We start from the raw sequence: 20559 nt of genomic DNA, 5'->3' as shown, positions 1-20559 counted from the left end.
GGGCACAGATACCCACACAATGTTATACAATGTATTCCACACACATCACAGAGTATTTTAAAGAAAAATTTGGTTTTTGAAAAAAAAATATGAAGTTCCGGAAACAACAAACAAAGTGCGGTGTAATTTAAAAATCCATAGCGCAGGAAGTTTAAAAATGGCGTCTCAACAACCGATAAGGGCACAAATACCCACAAAATATTATACAATGTATTCTATACATATCACAGAGTATTTTAAGGAAAAAAATTGTTTTTTGAAAATTTACTCATTTTTCGCCAAAAAATACCATCCTCTTCCCTTAAGGCATCTAGATCAATTGGGGTCCTTTTAACTCCTGACTTACTTCGTGGCATGATCATAAAATAAAATAAAATAATAACAAAAACTATGTTCCGTAGTACAACATGTTTTATTTATTTATTTATTTAACCTGGTAGAGATAAGGCCATCAGGCCTTCTCTTCCCCTCTACCAGAGGATTACAACTACAATATTAAGAATACAATTACAATCATAATTACAATTAATATTAAATTTACAAATATAATAAAAATGAAAGTACTAAAAGATTAACTGATTAATACAAGCTAGACAGTTTATTGTAAAAGTTAAGAAGAGAGAAACTTTTTTTTTTTATTTAAGTAAAAATTAAACCTACTCTACGCAGTAAGAAAATGCTTAATAAGCTTGCTTTTGAACGCTACTAAATTCCGACAGTCTCTGATGTCACTTGGTAGGGTATTCCACAAGCGCGAGAGCGAGATTGTGTATGATGATGAATACGATGATGTCTTATGTGTTGGTATGGCTAGTATGCGGCTATTTTGCGTGCGTGTGAAGAGATTATGATATGATGACAGGTAACTGAAACGGGAGGCAAGGTAGGTAGGTTTAGAAGTGTGAAGGACTTGGAAAAAGAGAACAAGAGAATGAAAATTTCTACGTTCGTTAACCCATAGCCAGTTTAGACTTTGGAAGGATGGGGTATTGTGGTCAGCGCGACGGACATCACAGACGAAGCGAACACAAGAATTATGAACACATGTTTAGTGTTCAAAGGTACAAGAGGGTGCACGTTTAAACAAATATGGCTGCCAAATCTAGAGATTCAAATAAATCATGGAAATTAAAATATGTTATTACTCACCAGATGGTAGGGAACACACCGTACTTGATTGATAGTAACAAATACAATTTGGTCTCGTGTTGGAAAACATATAACAATGGACGAAATATTTACTTTTGGTACTAAAAATAATAGTTTCGTCCACAGAACTCACACTTTACAATAAATCAAACCGAAACTACAACTAGAGCTAGTTAGCGGCTTTCTCTACAATCCACTGCAGTTTGAGTTCTCTAGATAGCAGCAAAAATAAGAAACAAAAAATGTTCAAAGCTACACTATGTTCAAAGTACAACACTCTCTCCTATGATCGTATATAAACACGTCTAATACAGTGATGGCTCTAATGAATGAATGGTTTAGTACAAACAAACTAGCACTTAATGTTCATAAAACCAGTGAAATCAAATTTAGTGCATGTCATATAACTCTGTTTTGCTGTAATCTATACTAATAATAAATCTGTAGCCGAAATTTTTCTGGTAATTTTCGATTTTCCAAAAATAATTGGTCCTAACATATATAATTAACCACCCTGAAACCGAAAATCGCATTTTAAAATTTTTTGTTTGTATGTCTGTCTATGTTTGTTACCTTTTCACGCGATAATGGCTGAACCGATTTATATGAAAATTGGAATATAAATTAAGTTCGTTGTAACTTAGATTTTAGGCTATATGGCATTCAAAATACTTTATTTAAAAGGGGGGGGGGTTATAAGGGGGCCTGAATTAAATAAATCGAAATATCTCGCTTATTATTGATTTTTGTGAAAAATGTTACATAACAAAAGTTTCTTTGAAAATGATTTCCGATAAGTTTTATTCTTTACAAAATTTTGATAGGACTGATATTTAATGAGATAAATGAGTTTTAAAATTAAAATAACGCCATCTAAGACAGTGCAATGAATTAAGAACAAATTACTTCGTCTATAAGGGGCCTTGGACAACAACAATCGAAACAGGGGCCTTTGACATCAACAATCGAAAGCTATTAAACATAGCCTACAGAGAATGTTTCTGTGTTTGTATGAAGTAATATCAGAAGCTAAATTAACCGATTTGTATAATTAATTATTATTTCACCATTGGAAAGTGTAGTTTCTCTAGATGGACATAATGCTATAATGTTATTACAGTAACGACTGAGTAAATCGAGAACAGGTAAGATTAAAATAGCTTGTTATGCACAGAAAATCTGATAGGCTATTTTGTACATTCGTTTTCTGTATTTCTTAAAATAATATTTATGTACACTCATTTTAATCTCAGAGAATTAACGAACAACGAGAGTGTATTGATTTAGTATGCAGTAATAGTACGTTAGCTTAGCAATCCATTATTCTATAATTCAAATTTTAACTATGCTCAATTGAATCGTGTTAAAATACATAAAATATATATGCAATAAATGCAATGCAAAAAAAAAAAATGGGTAATGAGCGAAGCAGATTATCTTGCGCTGTTGTAAAAGTTGTTCCCTGGATCAAACGTCCTATTTTAATTATGTAATTACTTTATATTTATTTCAAATAGGTTCAGCGGAGCGCACGGGTACGGCTAGTATTAAATAAGCACAAATTTTTTGCTCTGGAATTGTAGATCACATATAGAATGTATTGCTCCTAAATTGAGCTCTGCCTGTTATGCATTAAGATCGTCATCTTCTATTGGCGATATGAACACCCTTAAATTGTCATATTTTACATACTAGGCCCTACCATTCTATAATGCAATATGGATATATTTGGGGGGGAACTTATATTAAGGTAAACAGTATAGATTCAGTTTAAACCAGCGGTGGCGAAAATGTAATCGTGCGCCGAGCCACTGTGTAATCTGCAACGTGCATAGCACCTATGGAGGGAGGCGGACACCCGAAGCGGAAGTGAAGCAACTGTCTGACTTATTAACGGATTTTCATTTTCCTTACGTCAAGCACTTAAATATAATTTTATACAGTACAAGACTACGAACTAATGTTTAGTACGTGTAACGAAGAAAGAAATGAACAATATCACAACCTAAAATTAACTGTCTTCAGAATGTCTCTGCGACAAAATTCAAAATCAGGAATTATGTCACTTACTGCCAGTCGTAGTTGATCACGAAGGTATTTGTCTGTCAGTCGTGATCTAAATTTGGTTTTTACTATTTTCATTGTTGAAAATAATTTTTCACAAACGTAAGTTGTAGCGGACATGGCTTCAACAGAGCAAGCGAAAGAACGAATCTTCGGATATTTATTTTTTGACAAAGGTTTGAAAGTTCAACATTTGTCAAGTCCTTACATCTAGCTTTCATTTGACATCACATAGTAAATCAGTGAGTTCAAATTGAAGAGCTAACCGCATTATTCGTACATCTGCTGAAAAAGGGTCGACGTACAGAGATGATGATGATGATGATGATGATGATGATGATGATGATAATAATAATAATAACAACAACAATAACACTTAACCTTTTAATGTTTCATGAGTAACATGTAGTATAATGCCGTTTTATGTTATACAACCGTTTTCCTCGTAATACTTGTGAAAAAATCATACATTTAACATTCTCATCATATTGACAGCAAAAAAATGCGTCCTTCCATCCTACTTGGAACTTTCGTACATGGTTTCGAGAGAGACATATGCCACTCGCAGGTCAGAGACAAATACAAATGGAACGGAGTTTGACTCCAGTGAGTGAGAGGGTGGGGGCTGGCGGAGGTTAGAAGCAAGCGAAATGCACAGCTATCACTGCGAGCCACAATGTCTCGCGAGTCACGTACTCGCCACGGCTGATTCAAACGATAAAGTTGTTAAAATCTTACTAAAATTATTGCTGTCAGTATATATATATATATATATATATATATATATATATATATATATATATCTTGATTTTTAGATTATCCACTGTAATTACAGAAATATAGAGTACCTGATTTAAGGAAAAATAAGTGCATGTACTTCTTAGTTCAGTCCTTCCATTGCGATAGTGGTATTGATGTTTATGGTGGTGATGGTGATGACGACGATGATGATATACATGCATTAAAATATAAACGCTTAGTTGTATACGAGTCCTGTTGCCAACTGTAACATCAGGCAGAAATCTTACCGATAGTGAGGAGTGGATATAACAGAACCTCCTACTGATTCCTGGTGCAATAACCTGGAGATTGCCAATTCAAGCCGCTTCTTGTCACATGCGGTAACACGTGCGAACCTACGCGGATTCATAAAGCAAACCGATATTGAAATTTGACTGTGAACACACACAATGCAGGCTTCGAAAACAAATATATTCTCTGTTGAATATGTATAAGCTTGAAAACACATATGCTCTCAGATTTCATTCGTATGAGGCAATACAACATGTCACCTAAGCAGTTTGTTGCTTTGTTAAGCATCTTCTTGATCCCTCTCTGGTCTCATTGGTTTCTTACGAGGTTTTCCCCTAGCCGTGGGACTGAAGCTGGATGATCTATGGCTAGTCCTCAGCCTCACTTCATTTCACCCCCTTTGGTCTGATTACCTGGTTGGGTTTTTTCCGAGGTTTTCCCCAACCAAAAGGCAAATGTCGGGTAATCTTTTGGCGAATCCTCGGCCCTCACCTCATCTCACTACATCTCGCCAAATTATTGTAAAAAATTTTAGAAAATTGTAGAAAATTACAAAATTGTAAAACTGTAAAACTTGTAAAATAATTGTAAAAATTGTAAAAATTTGTAAAAATTGTAACTGTAATATTGTAAAATTTTGACTTGTTCCACATCTCAAAACTTCATTGCTCATGTAAGATCTATGGAATATAATAAATGAAATGAAATAAAAAATGTAAAAGATATGAAGTCCCAATTCTCAATATTTTGTTATGTCTGTTGTGGTTGTGGAAACAATAAGAACACCACAAATACAAGACAGCAAAAATGTTACAGGACGAAGTTCTGTAATTTTTTTACTCCAGGAAACAACTTGTGCTTACATACATACATACATACATAGATACATACATACATACATATGGTCGGCCTGGTCGGTATAGCACTGGCTTTCTGTGCCCGAGGTTGCAGGTTCGATCCCGGGCCAGGTCGATGGCATTTAAGTGTGCGTAAATGCGACAGGCTCATGTCAATAGATTTACTGGCATGTAAAAGAACTCCTGCGGGACAAAATTCCGGCACATCGGCGACGCTGATATAACCTCGGCAGTTGTGAGCGTCGTTAAATAAAACATAAGATTTTGAAAAGTGAAATCATAATATATCTTATAAACCTTAAGTGATACGAAGAAAAGAGATGCATTTTCGGATTCAGTCGAAGCAAAATTCTTGTTGCTATCAGGCAGTGTTATCAGGCAGTACATCTCACTTGACGATATGTGTCACAGGAAGAATAATTGAATCAGTCGGAGCTAAAAGCAACTAAGTCACTTTTCACAACATTTCAGGAGAAGCAAAAAACTTTCCACCATATTAATATTTTTATGTGTATGTATTTATTCACACTGCAATGGGTATATACCCGGTGGCAGTGGTAACTAATTACACTCAATAATGACAATAATAAACTTATTAATTAAAAATACAATTAATGATAATACTAATAACTAATAATAATAATAATAATAATAATAATAATAATAATAACAACAACAACAACAACAACAGGGAATATACTAAATTAAATGAAACGATCACTTAAAATAACATTTGAAATATTCTAGTTTGTATCTTAAAACTAAGATCGAACTAAAACTCACGAGTATGATATGTTCATATCTGCACAAGTACCTTTCAAATTACACTCATTTCGCTGTCAACTCACTCACTGCACTGGAACTACGACACATTTCACTGATTCTATCCTGATTTCACTAACACTTCAAAAACATTTCACTGTTCAAATACTTTGCACTGCCACTATAAACTATAAAGCTTCACTGACAGGAACACGTTTCACTTACACAGCACACTTCACTGACACGACATACTTCTTCACTGATACAACACACTTCACTGACACAACATAATTCTTCACTGATACAACACTTCAATAACAACATATCATTTACACCCTTTAAATACTGTGTATAATTACTGTCTATTAGTAAGGTCCTTAAGCCTATTTTTAAATACATTTTTGGTTGTTGGTAAAGCCTTTATGTTATGTTGGTAAAGCCTTTATGTTATAGAAGACCAAAGAACATTTAAAATTTTGACTTAGTACCTTCTTCCACCGTTTGATACCCATCACATCCGTTGTTCAAATGGTTGCATGACCAAAAATAATACATATTTTGACTTAGTTCCTTCTAGCTCCGACCGATTCAATTGTATGTAGCCTATGCATCTGAAGTCTGATTAGTATAATATTATGTAGCTAATCGGCGATGTACGCAATGGAGGAGGAAAGGGACTGGCCACCCTACACCATTACCTCCTGGCTTAGTTTTCTCATGATTGACGCCTTATCGATGTCACTTGCGATGTTGAGATCTGTTTTCAGACAGGTTATCAGCAACAGCATACTTTTATAAGAAGTTCAATTACAATAAATTTGCTTCGCTTTGCTCCTTCGAGTGTACTAATTGTATACATGATCTCTATAATCGAAAGGAAATAAATTATTATTATTATTATTATTATTATTATTATTATTATTATTATTATTATTATTATTATAAACTTGGACTCTCACTTTGAGAGAGGAACATAGGTTAAGGGTATTTGAGAATAAGGTGCTTAGGAAAATATTTGGGGCTAAGAGGGATGAAGTTACAGGAGAATGTAGAAAGTTACACAACGCAGAGCTGCACGCATTGTATTCTTCACCTGACATAATTAGGAACATTAAATCCAGACGTTTGAGATGGGCAGGGTATGTAGCACGTATGGGCGAATCCAGAAATGCATATAGACTGTTAGTTGGGAGGTCGGAGGGAAAAAGACCTTTGGGGAGGCAGAGACGTAGATGGGAGGATAATATTAAAATGGATTTGAAGGAGGTGGGATATGATGATAGAGAATGGATTAATCTTGCTCAGGATAGGGACCGATGGCGGGCTTATGTGAGGGCGGCAATGAACCTTCGGGTTCCTTAAAAGCCAGTAAGTAAGTAAGTAAGTGTTATAATAACTGGATATGCCAGGGATAAAAGTCATATTATTCCATCGCTTAAGAGACAATTTGTTTTTCAACTAAGTTAATGTAAATGTTTTAATTTCAGTATATCGAACTGACGGTGAATAGTTCAGCAAAATATAAAATTTTACACTAAAGTAAATATTGTAAAGGCGTGGGAGGAGACGTGAAGTACCGACGTGCACGGTGCATCTATAGATCTCCATACTGCTGTTGTATTCACACCGCGCTCAGTCGATGAAGCCAACATTAATTTCAGCAGTAATAAACCTCCACATCCTAGTACTAAAAAAAAAAGTGATTATAAAATAACGTTTCGTCTTCCATGATATGCGTATAATGTAAGTTGTAAAACACTCGAGTGAATTCATTTAATCTGGTGAAATGTTTTAATTAGTCATTACCTTTTAAACAATCTGTGATATAAATTACAATCCCATTACACAGCTGAATGAAATACAGCTTGCAATGAAGCGGCTGACCAATAAATAATAATCTAATTTCATTGGAAATGAGCTTGCAAATATAGAAATGTAGTTATGCCATCTGGTTTCTTTCATTCCTGTCCGTATACTTAAGTTTGTATAGAGACGACAAACTCTCAACAGAGGAGAAGCTTGTAGGTTCTATCCATCTCATACAGCTAGACCAGAACGGGAGTAAACACTCATTCAGTTCGCATACTAGTCTGTTGTCTTATCAGCAAAGCTCGGAACTTGGGGACTTGTGTGTCGTGCGCATGAGTAAGGTTACAGATACAACGTACACAAAGCTCACGCTGCAAGTGCTCAGGGACAGTCGTGTGTACTAAGAAAGTGGTCACATCGAATGGCAGGAAGACGGAGGAAGAAACTGTGTCATTTCGAAGCCAATGACATTCAGAGAATTATAGGTAAACGGTCTGTTTGAGGAATGGGTATTATAGAAATTTGAAAATACATTTTTTAAATTTTAGGTACAGAATTTCGTGGAGGAGTTCGGAGGAGATACATTACTTTCTTCGAATGGAGAGTTTATATTTTGTAAGTTGTGCCACACACAAATTCTCCTATAAACGGGCATCCATAGAAAGATATTGAAGTCCCTTAAATTGGTGGAAAATTTACCCATAACCATGGATCAAGACGTAGAGGGATCTACCCTAGTAGTGACAAACAAATTGAAAACTATTTTCGAGAAAAATTTAGGATATACTTATCTTTCTCAGATACGAGATCAGCTAGGAACTGCTGAAAATCGAACAGAAAACCGTGACAGTGAAAACATTCAGTATTTTATGTTCACTCCTGTCACTTCATAAGACGTGGAAATAAGTTTTTCTCGTTTCAAATCATGTTTAACTAACAGGCAAAGAAGTTATGGGTTCAAAAATCTTCTAATGTACGTACTCAAATACTGTAATAAAATGTACAGAGCAGAACGTTAATTTTGATATATTTCTCGTGTTTAATTTTATTACAGGCCCTATATGCTATAAAATTGCGTGTTTCAGTCTGTTATAATACTATCAATATGTTGTTCCAACCAGAAACTACCTTTATAGCAGACCTGCCAGTACCTCCGTGCTGGAAGCGGGAGTTTGTTGACATTGAAGTCCGGTCGCAAAGACACGTTTAAAGACACAAGTCTCTAAGTTCCGAGCTTTGCTTATCAGTGTAGGGCTTGCCTTATATTGATATTGAATGTGCCATTTTATTTCGGACAAGTAACGTAAATCAATTATGAAATGTACATTAAGAACATAACACAAACTATTATTTACCCAATAGTTCATTTCATTCATAATGTTCTGCCGAAGGGCAGGTCTTTCCCTGAAAACCCAGCATGCTCAAGTCTTCCCTATTTTCTGCCTTCCTCTTTGTCTCCGCATATGATTCATATACAGCATAGGTCTCCAAAAAGCGTATCGTCATTCGTGCTCTCGATGCTGCCCGCCGAACACAGTGTGCTGTAGGACTAGAGAAGGGGAAGAGACACGTACCTCAACAGATGGAAGCGGTTAGTGGGGGATCGCGGCAACGGTCTGCTTAGGTTTACAAATAATAACATCAAAAGAATAAGAAATATTATACGTTTGTATATTATTTTGACATACTATGAAGCTGGAGTCCCTTCTGTTGCTATTGACACAAGCCATTGCAAATTCAATCTCTTCTGTTCTATGGTGCCTTTCAGTGCCTGGAAAAGATCTTCTCCATTTGTATTTTGTAATTACATCTAGTAGACATTCAGACACAGTAAAATGTTCATTAACTCCTCGGATGAAATGGCTAGGTGAGCTTCGTCATTTCTATCTGGCTTTCGTCCAATGCAAGTGAGTAAGCTACAAGCTGGTTAATTGTGGTTTCGACTTCAGATTCAATTACATATACAATCTTGAAATTCTTTCTCTGAACTGTAATTGGAAACAATTTAATTTTCTTAAATTTTTACTTTGTTCTGGACGCAGTATTTTAGTAACGTCCTGTACGCACGATTTTACAAATGATGCTTCTGTAAAGGGCTTTATTGATTTTCCAATATTCCAAGCTAAAACATAGCAAGTAAGAAGCTTTTTTTTGTTTAAGACTGAGAACACGTGTATGATTTGTGTTTGTATTTTCTTGTTTTATATTTATAAACATATTTGTAGGCCTAAGCATTTCACCTAAAATTAAACAAAAAACTATAAGTATGTCATGCAGAACTGAGTGTAATCGTATTGTAATATACTGATTATTATGTACTACTGGGTTCAAAAAGTTCCCGGAATTTTACTACCATTTTTCGTATTAATATATAACAAGGGATATTATACATTTGTTTTGTTGGTAACATTCATGATGTCATTTCCTTAAAGTTTGTTGATAATGGCGATTGTTGGTTTTGAGTTGTAGGCAATTGTTTATCATAGTGTTTTGTTTGTTCGTCGCATTTTGTAATTATGTCCACAGAGCAACGTACAAACATCAAGTTCTGTGTTTTGTTACACAAAACTCCTGCAGAGATTTCTCAAACAAAATTATTGCTGGTGATGAAACTTGGTGCTACTTGTACGACCCAGTCCCTAAACGACAGTCATCTGAGTGGAAATTGAAAATATCTCCTCGGAAGCAAAAATTTCCTAGGGACACTTCCAAAGGCAGAGTTATGTTGGAAGTTTTCTTCGACTCTCAGGATCTCATCCACCATGAGTTCATTCCAGAAGGTCGTACTGTAATGAAAGAATTGTACGTAGAAATCCTCCTTCGCCTCCGGGACTCAGTGAGAAGGAAACGTCCAGAAAAGTGGGTAGAAAACAACTGGTTCCTTATGCATGACAATGCACCTGCTCATCGCGCAATTATTGTAAAGAATTTTCTTGCCAGCACAACATAACTGCTTTGGATCACCCACCATACTCTCCTGATCTCTCACCACCTGATTACTTTCTGTTTCCCCGTCTGAAAAGTCATCTGAAAGTACGGAGATTCAATGCTGAAGAGGTTATCGCAAACGCGACGAGAGCACTAAGACGGGTTTCACAAAATGGCTTCCAGGCCTGCTTCCAGGAACTCTACACGCGTTGGCAAAAGTGTGTTGTTGCGGAAGGCAACTATTTTGAAAGGAATGCTGTAGAATAGTGTTTAAAGTACGTTGTTTCTATGATACTAGCAAATTCCGGGAACTTTTTGAACCTAGTATGTATAACCAACAGTTATACAGAGAGCCCCAAAATAAATTATTTTCACATGCCCAACATGCCTGTAATTGTATGATATTCTTTGTGAAGAGTCGAGTATTGTCGTCGCATGTTGAATTTTAACACACCCTTAAGAATTTTCGAACAAATTAAGCACTTCGCATTCTCCCCACTAACACAAAATATTTCTCTTCCCTTTCACCCTTGAATGTACTACGTCCATGATTAGAAGACATTGTGAAACGATGGAACACGCCGATCAACACAGTGATAATGGCAGTCCGCCACTGCTCTTCGTTTGCGCATAAACATTGAGTACAGTACAGGTGGGGATGGGTGAGGCGTAGCGCGCTCATCACGTACTGGCTTCGGTTCCGTTCAGGGGCTTACTCGCGAGTACGGTTTTGGAGACGTCTGATCTACAGTATCTTAATGTCGTCTATCACCTGATATCTTCTTCTGCCCCGAACTCTTCTCCCGTTCACCATTCCTTCCAGTGCATTCATCAGTAGGTAGTTTCTTCTCAACCAGTGACCCAGCCAATTCCTTTTCCTCTTCCTGATCAGTTTCAGCATCATTCTTTCTTCACCCACTCTTTCCAACACAGCTTCGTTTCTTACTCTGTCTGTCCATTTCACATGCTCCATTCTTCTCCATATCCACATTTCAAATGCTTCTATTCGCTTCTCTTCACTTTATCGTAAAGTCCATGTTTCTGCCCCATACAATGCTACACTACAAATAAAGCATTTGACTAGTCTCTTCCTTAGTTCTTTCTCCAGAGGTCCGTAGAAGATACTTCTTTTTATGTTAAAAACTTCCTTGCCATTGCAATTCTCCTTTTGACTTCCTGGCAGCAGCTCATGTTACTGCTTATAGTACACCCCAAGTATTTGAAGCTGTCCACTTGCTCTACTGCCTCATTTAGAATTCGCAAGTTTATCTTCTTTATTTTTCTTCCTATGACCATGGTCTTCGTCTTGTTGGCATTTATCTTCATCCCATACTGCTCACAGCTGTCATTTAGCTCCTGTATCACATCTCTTAGTATTATCTCCTCTTTTGCTAACAACGCCATATCATCAGCAAATCTTATACACTTTATTCTTCTTCCTACTACTATCATCCCTGCCATGTTCTGAAAATAGTTCTTCACTAAATCCTCCAAGTCGATATTGAACAGGGTAGTTGATAAAGGACATCCTTGACGTACTTTTCTCCCTATTTCATTTCCTTCCGACATTTCTTCTCCTATCCTGGCGTTGACTCGTTCTTTCACATAAAGGTTACTGAAGAGCCTCCTCACTTTCCAATCCACGCCAATTTTCTTTAGGATCTCCATCAGTTTATTGCACTCCACTCTGTCAAACGCCTTTTCTAAGTCTACAAATGTCCACATCTGTGGAGTAACGGTTAGCGCGTCTAGCCGCGAAACCAGGTGGCCCGGGTTCGATTCCCGGTCGGGACAAGTTACCTGGTTGAGGTTTTTTCCGGGGTTTTCCCTCAACCCAATATGAGCAAATGCTGGGTAACTTTCGGTGTTGGACCCTGGACTCATTTCACCGGCATCATCACCTTCATCTCATTCAGACGCTAAATAACCTAAGCTCTTGATAAAGCGTCGTAAAATAACCTACTAAAAAAAAGTCTACAATACTATATACGCTTCTCTAGGTATCTTTCGCCGATTGTTAGTAGCATCTCTCGTACCTTTTCCCTTCCTGAAACCAAACTGCTCTTCTCAATTTATTATTGCATGGTTTTCATCTTATACAAAATCTAACATACCTACTCCTAGTGTTTTTTTTTACTTTGTTATTTAACGACGCTGTTATTTAGCGTGGTTGGGCTTAGTGATGGCGAGATGAGGCCGAGAATTATCTGACATTCACCTTGCGTTTGGGGAAAACTTAGGAAAAAACCAACCATGTAATCAGCCCAAGTGGCAATCGAACCCGCGCCCAACTACAACTCTGGACCGGCAGACATGCGCCTTAACGACTGAGCTACGTCGGCGGCCCTCTTAGTGTTTCCATTGTTAAGAACGAAGAAAGAAGATTTTACTGTGGATTTTGTAGGATAGGTTCCATAGATATATGGCAGGTCTGGGCGCTATTACCCCGATTGAGTCATTGCATATCACCTCGTCACTCCTCCTACCCCGGCTGAGACAGTTACAGTATATTTTGGTGCGGTACTAGCAGACATGAAGATCAGTGGCGGATTGTATCAGACTTTTACGAATTTTCGGTTCTCGCTGTTCACCTAAAATCCACCACTGATGCACAGAACCTTACTCTGTGTTTGTTTATAAAGGCGGTGTAAGCGAAAAGGACATGGTGGGGGTTTCTGCATCCCGTCCACTTACCCTCTTATGCCCAAGGCTAATATACGGAATATAATAAATAAAATGAAATGAATCTCCACTGTCCTGCTGGGAATCGAACTCGTTCTTGCTGAGTTTGTAGACGGAATCATTTTCACTTGTGCCACGGCATACGATACGTTTGTATTTGAAATCTGTTGTTGACGTTTGTATGCGTAAGACTTGAAGTAAATAAGGATCTAAGTGCATTTTCAAACTTCAGAGATAAACGAGTCTTAACACACTTTCGTTGAAGCATATACACGTCCCGCTATCTATGAACGCCTAATAAAACGATAAAGAAAATAGTCTGGACTTTGATTCTGTTACAGAGCTAAGTACTACACGAGTTATTATTCCAATAAAAACACAGTTTTCACGAATATGACATTTAGACCCTTATTTACTTTATGTTTTAATTATCGTATGTTAGCCCATAACAATTATTTAATGAGAGCGTGTGGGTAACGTATTTGCAATTACTAGACCGCGGAACTTCATGCAATGCAATGTTTGTCGATAATGATTTTTACGTTCGAATGAAGGCACTTTATTTTTAATAAATGCATATTTCGAGGGGTTTTTCCTTTTAACTGCATATATAACATATATGTTTATTTTGCATACTTTAATGCATGCATTAACATATTTGGAAATTTGTCTTTGTCAAATTTATCTTTAGAAGAGGTGGAGAAGTTCAAATATCTTGGAACAACAGTAACAAATATAAATGATACTCGGGAGTAAATTAAACACAGAATAAATATAGGAAATGTCTGTTATTATTCGGTTGAGAAGCTTTTATCATCCAGTCTGCTGTCAAAAAATCTGAAAGTTAGAATTTATAAAACAGTTATATTGCCGGTTGTTCTTTATGGTTGTGAAACTTGGACTCTCACTTTGAGAGAGGAACATAGGTTAAGGGTGTTTGAGAATAAGGTGCTTAGGAAAATATTTGAGGCTTAGAGAGGTGAAGTTACAAGAGAATGGAGAAAGTTACACAACGCAGAACTGCACACATTGTATTCTTCACTTGACATATTTAGGAACATTAAATCCAGAAGTTTGAGATGGGCAGGGCATGTAGCAAGTATGGGCGAATCCAGAAATGCATATAGTGTTAGTTGGGAGACCGGAGGGAAAAATACCTTTAGGGAGGCCGAGACGTAGATGGGAGGATAATATTAAAATGGATTTGAGGGAGGTGGGATATGATGGTAGAGACTGGATTAATCTTACTCAGGATAGGGACCAATGGCGGGCTTATGTGAGGGCGGCAATGAACCTCCGGGTTCCTTAAAAGCCAGTAAGTAAGTATGTATGTATTAACATATTTCCTTGTGTTCCCCGACTTATTATCTATAGTCCCGTCGCTCTAATTTCCGGCAGCCAATCACGTTGCAGATCGGCTACATTTAAACGTGTGCGTCTTGTGATTCGTTGATGAAGATGTTATATATTTCCTAAGGCAGGATAAATACTTAATATAATCGCCCACCATTTTGGCTCTTTCGTTGGCGTTCGCAGAAAGCACACGAGGACGTTATTTGCCGCTCAATTATTTGCTGAATTACAGTGCGTTTGATTTATTATCATAGGAGCTACGGCATGATAATATTTAAAGGTGTAGCAAATAGATTCCTCGTCTGGTAGCTCGGCAACGAAAGAACAAAAATGGCGAACGATACTACCTACCTAGACTTTATAGAGCCTTGACTTCCTAAGACGTAAGCAAAGAGGAGGAGTTACGCCGGGAATAACAGCGTCGCGACTAATTTCAAAATTTCTCTGTGACTATTACACTTTTACTACGTCGTGCTACTTTTGACCATTAAAACGATACGAAAGGAGGTGTTTCAATCAATCATGGCTGTTTATCGCTACAATTTTATCACTTCCTTAGCATTTGTTTATTTTTGTCACTTCCGTAGCTTTTGTTTGTTTTTAACACTAACCCTAGCATTTTGTTTCTTTTTTTACCACCATTTCAAACTGCAAATTCTTTACGGTACTGTAAAACATGCTTTGCGATCGTAATTTGTTTCCCGCATAGACAGTCGACTGAAAATGGCGGCTCCGTTCAAACATTTTGGTGATGGTAACATTAGTGAAATAGAATTTTAGTAAATAAATTAATATATATTTTATTGTATTAGAGTACTTTATTTCTTCTAATCTTTATATACATTCTTCTGTTTTTATCACCTCCCTACCATTTGTTTCCTTATTTGCCAACATTTCAAACTATACATTCTTTACGGTACTATAAAATATGCTTTTCGATCGTTACTTGTTTACAGAATAGACAGTGAACTGAAAATGGCGGCTCCGTTCAAACGTTTTGGTGAAGCTAACGTTATTGAAATAGAATTTTAGTATCAATTAATATTTTATTGTATTAGAGTACTTTATTTCTTCTAATCTTTATATACTTTCTTCTAATCGTGTAATAGCCAATTAAATCCCACTCGAGTTTTGATTTCCTCTAGATAAATCAAAACCTCTAGTGAGATTATTGTTGACTATTTCGTTTATATGACATCATTCCATTTTCGATCAATGAAGTGTAATGAAATTTTGAATTCCAACGAATCAGTCATACACCGCGATAATTTCTGCAGCTCGATTTATCAATATCAATTTAATTGTAATTATGCTATAAAATGTTTAAATTAAATTATGATTTCAGTAGATAATGAAATGTATTTGTGTTATAAGAACAAGAAAAAACGCAGTGCTTGTAATTAACATTTTAAACCTGTATTTCGCTTTTCTCAATTGGCATTACTGAATAACATTCAATTTCTTTATTGCAGTAATCGATATTCATCTATTTCGACGTCACAATGTCTGAATAGGTAAGTATTCGTAAATATACAATTATTAACATTTTGTGAGCGAATTTTAGGGATATATTATTTAGATTGTTATTTTATTCACGAAATAGTCCTAATAAATACCACTCGAGGTCTGAGATTTATCGGAAAATCTCAGAGTATGTGTGTTATAATAACAAGAGAAAAGCGCAGTAATCGTTATTCATCTATTTTGACTTCACAATGACTGAATAGGTTAAGTATTCATAAATATAGAATTATTAACATTTTGTGAGTGAATTTTAGGGATATAATATTTAGATTTTTATTTTATCCACGAAATAGTCCTGACAAATATCATTCGAGGCCTGAGATTTATCGGCAAATCTCAGACCTCTTGTGATATTAATATAGATAAATTAGGTATATGAATCGTAGATTTATCGGAGGCTTCATGAATCTCGCGTCACAAGTTGCACGTGCTATAAAGGTGGGTTCACCAGTTGTCAAAGTATCCTGGCGGTCGACCTTGTCTTGTGCTACATAAGTTGGATGTTGACCCCCACCACTTCGCCCGACAGCTACACCCAACCAGCCTGCAGGGCGGGCACCAGTTGGACACTGAACCACTTGACGAGGTTTTCTTGTCTCGAGTTTTATAAGGCCTCGGCTTTCGAGTGATAGAAGAACTACTCCCATATGAACACAAGGAGCTCTTTTATTTGTGTTATTGGACATATTCACAGAAAAACGAGTAAAAGAAAACTGTTATGAGGAAGGAAAAAAAGTTCCTTGAAGTTGGTTCGAACTGCTTCTTGCGAACAGAACTATAGCAGCCATTCCCGGTAAATTGATGTTGAAATAATTTTGACGTATTCACAAAATATAAAAATGGAGAGCTGTGTGGAAAACGTGTCTCTTCGTGGTCTTTTTTTTTTTTTTTTTTTTTTTAAAGAGACGGAATGCTTTATTTCCCCAGCTTTACCACATTTGAATGCTAAGGATGTATACTTACTTACTTGCTGGCTTTTAAGGAACCCGGAGGTTCATTACCGCCCTCACATAAGCCCTCCATCGGTCCCTATCCTGACCAAGATTAATCCAGTCTCTATCATCATATCCCACCTCCCTTAAATCCATTTTAACATTATCTTCCCATCTACGTCTCGACCTCCCTAGAGGTATTTTTCCCTTCGGCCTCCCAACTAACACTCTATATGCATTTCTGGATTCGCCCATACGTGCTACATGCCCTGCCCATCTCAAACGTCTGGATTTTATGGTCCTAATTATGTCAGGTGAAGAATACAATGCGTGCAGTTCTGTGTTGTGTAACTTTCTCCATTCTCCTGTAACTTCATCCCTCTTAGCCCCAAATATTTTCCTGACAACCTTATTCTCAAACACCCTTAATCTCTGTTCATCTCTCAAAGTGAGAGTCCAAATTTCACAACCATACAGAACAACCGGTAATATAACTGTTTTATAAATTCTAACTTTCAGCTTTTTTGAGAGCAGATCGGATGACAGAAGCTTCTCAGCCGAATAATAACAGGCATTTCCCATATTTATTCTGTGTTTAATTTCCTCCGAGAATCGTTTATATTTGTTACTGTTGCTCCAAGATATTTGAATTTTTCCAACTTTTCAAAGGATAAATTGCTAATTTTTATATTTCCATTCCGTACAATATTCTGGTCACGAGACATCATCATATACTTTATCTTTTCGGGATTTACTTCCAAACTTATCTCTTGTATATTGATTATTTATTTATGTATTGTTAAATTAAGGACATCACTCGTTGTGTTCATTTTGTATTGCAATGAATAGTGACTTTATATTAACTTTCAAGGTTCATTACAAATTTATGTTTCCGTTGATGATGATAGGAGGAAAGTTTTGGAAAATCTAAAGCAGACTAGGTGCAAAGAAATCTCAAAGAAACTGCCGACAGAAAATCTAGCATAATCGTAAACTTTGAAACGACATAACGCATTATAAATACAATGACTTTATTACAATCTTTTTTTTTTTTAATTACAGTGCCGCCACAGATAGACTTTCCAACATGCAAAGAATGTCAACAACTCTACGTATAAGTCAATCATCCCCAATAGAAGTGAGGCTGACGTCATATTTTCCCTACTTACGGGTTATGCAGGTCTGATCAAAGGTAATTACTAAGTTAAATATAAAAACAGAATTGCATTTTTTTAGATTAGTAATTTTTGACGACTTAATCAGCTGGGAAGTTATGTATCACTGATGGGATTGGTATAGCAAGATGATATTTGATGAAATGAGTCTTGTAAAATCGCCCTGGTTTAGCTGACATTCACTTTACAGCTTAGAGTAACCAATGAGGAAATCAGCCTAACTGAGGTTCGAACATTGCCCGAACGCAACCTCGGATCAGCAGAGAAACGCACTACCACCTGAGCAACGCCTATAGCCAAGGGCAAAATCCGTATATCTTACGATTTACATGAATAGATGCCTGTGAACTGTAATTACTTGGGAACTATAGCCTTCAATAACGATAATAATTCTACAGAAAACCTTAGTACACCTGACAGTAGTCTTACAAGGCACGCGATGATTATTTATTTATGTACAGAGGGTGAAATGTGACATTAAGATATAGTAATCATATAAGGATACAAAGAGGAAGGTAGAAAATAGGAAAGATTGGAGGAAGCTGGATTTGCAGTGAAAGACCTGTCCTTGGGTAGAACACTGAATGAATGAATGAATGAATGAATGAATGAATGACGTAAGTAATGTCATTAATTTCAGGGGGTTATTCTTTGAGATATTACTTACTTACTGGCTTTTAAGGAACCCGAAGGCTCATCGCCGCCCTCACATAAGCACGCCAGCGGTCCCTATCCTGTGCAAGATTAATCCAGTCTCTATCATCATACCCCACCTCCCTCAAATCCATTTTAATATTATCCTCCCATCTACGTCTCGGCCTCCCTAAAGGTCTTTTTCCCTCCGGTCTCCCAACTAACACTCTATATGCATTTCTGGATTCGCCCATACGTGCTACATGCCCTGCCCATCTCAAACGTCTGGATTTAATGTTCCTAATTATGTCAGGTGAAGAATACAATGCGTGCAGTTCTGTGTTGTGTAACTTTCTCCATTCTCCTGTAACTTCATCCCGCTTAGCCCCAAATATTTTCCTAAGCACCTTATTCTCAAACACCCTGAACCTATGTTCCTCTCTCAGAGTGAGAGTCCAAGTTTCACAACCATAAAGAACAACCGGCAATATAACTGTTTTATAAATTGTAACTTTCAGATTTTTGGACAGCAGACTGGATGATAAGAGCTTCTCAACCGAATAATAACACGCGTTTCCCATATTTATTCTGCGTTTAATTTCCTCCCGAGTGTCATTTATATTTGTTACTGTTGCTCCAAGATATTTGAATTTTTCCACCTCTTCGATGGATAAATCTCCAATTTTTATATTTCCATTTCGTACAATATTCTGGTCACGAGACATAATCATATACTTTGTCTTTTCGGGATTTACTTCCAAACCGATCGCTCTACTTGCTTCAAGTAAAATTTCCGTGTTTTCCCTAATCGTTTGTGTATTTTCTCCTAACATATTCACGTCATCCGCATAGACAAGAAGCTGATGTAACCCGTTCAATTCCAAACCCTGCCTGTTATCCTGAACTTTCCTAATGGCATATTCTAGCGCGAAGTTAAAAAGTAAAGGTGATAGTGCATCTCCCTGCTTTAGCCCGCAGTGAATTGGAAAAGCATCAGATAGAAACTGACCTATACGGACTCTGCTGTATGTTTCACTGAGACACATTTTAATTAATCGAACTAGTTTCTTGGGAATACCAAATTCATTCTTTGAGATATTTAAAACAAAAAATCTTAATACAGTTTTTCTCGTTTTTGCTTCCTTTCGGAGATAAACACTATTTTATATGAAACATTTCATAGCGTGTTTTGGGAAAACTATTGATTTAACTACCAATATGGTCAGTAAATTTAAAAGAGCAGTGTATTATGATGATACATGATTGAAAGAATTTTAGTTTTATTCTTTAATTAATGCATTCATTCATACCTGGGTAGTGTTCTGCCCAAGGGCATGTCTTTCACTGCAAACCCAGCATTCTCCATTCTTTCCTATTTTCTGCCTTCCTCTTAGTCTCCGCATATGATCCACAAAGCTTAATATCGTCTGTCATCTGATATCTTCGTCTGCCCCGAATTCTTTTTCCGTTCACCATTCCTTCCAGTGCATCCTTCAGTAGGCAGTTTCTTCTCAACCAGTGACCCAGCCAATTCCTTTTCCTCTTCCTGATCAGTTTCAGCGTCATTCTTTCTTCACCCACTCTTTCCAACACAGCTTCGTTTCTAAATCTATCTGTTCATTTCACACACTCAATCCTTCTTCATAGGCCTATCCACAT

At 36.7% G+C, this 20559-nt stretch overlaps 2 protein-coding genes across 8 annotated transcripts in view; one reads left to right on the top strand and one right to left on the bottom strand.

Annotated features, from left to right (window-relative positions):
- The window catches only part of LOC138709611 (uncharacterized), a 444175-nt gene extending 425891 nt beyond the window's left edge, over positions 1-18284 (top strand). For 4 of the 6 annotated variants that reach the window (XR_011334972.1, XR_011334971.1, XR_011334970.1 and 1 more), the window contains one exon: positions 18155-18284. The gene's annotated coding sequence lies outside the window, so the exon portion shown is untranslated. Of the gene's footprint in view, positions 1-16108; positions 16151-18154 lie in introns of those variants that run through there. The other 2 variants (XR_011334975.1, XR_011334967.1) reach the window with 1 other exon arrangement.
- The window catches only part of Dh31 (diuretic hormone class 2), a 718880-nt gene that overhangs the window by 166722 nt on the left and 531599 nt on the right, over positions 1-20559 (bottom strand). The gene's annotated exons all lie outside the window — the stretch shown is intronic.

Source organism: Periplaneta americana, chromosome 11 (assembly GCF_040183065.1).
Source record: "Periplaneta americana isolate PAMFEO1 chromosome 11, P.americana_PAMFEO1_priV1, whole genome shotgun sequence".
In the NCBI taxonomy this organism is placed as follows: Eukaryota; Metazoa; Arthropoda; class Insecta; order Blattodea; family Blattidae; genus Periplaneta; species Periplaneta americana.
Note: the sequence above shows the minus strand (reverse complement) of the source record. Positions and strands in the feature narration are given on the sequence as shown.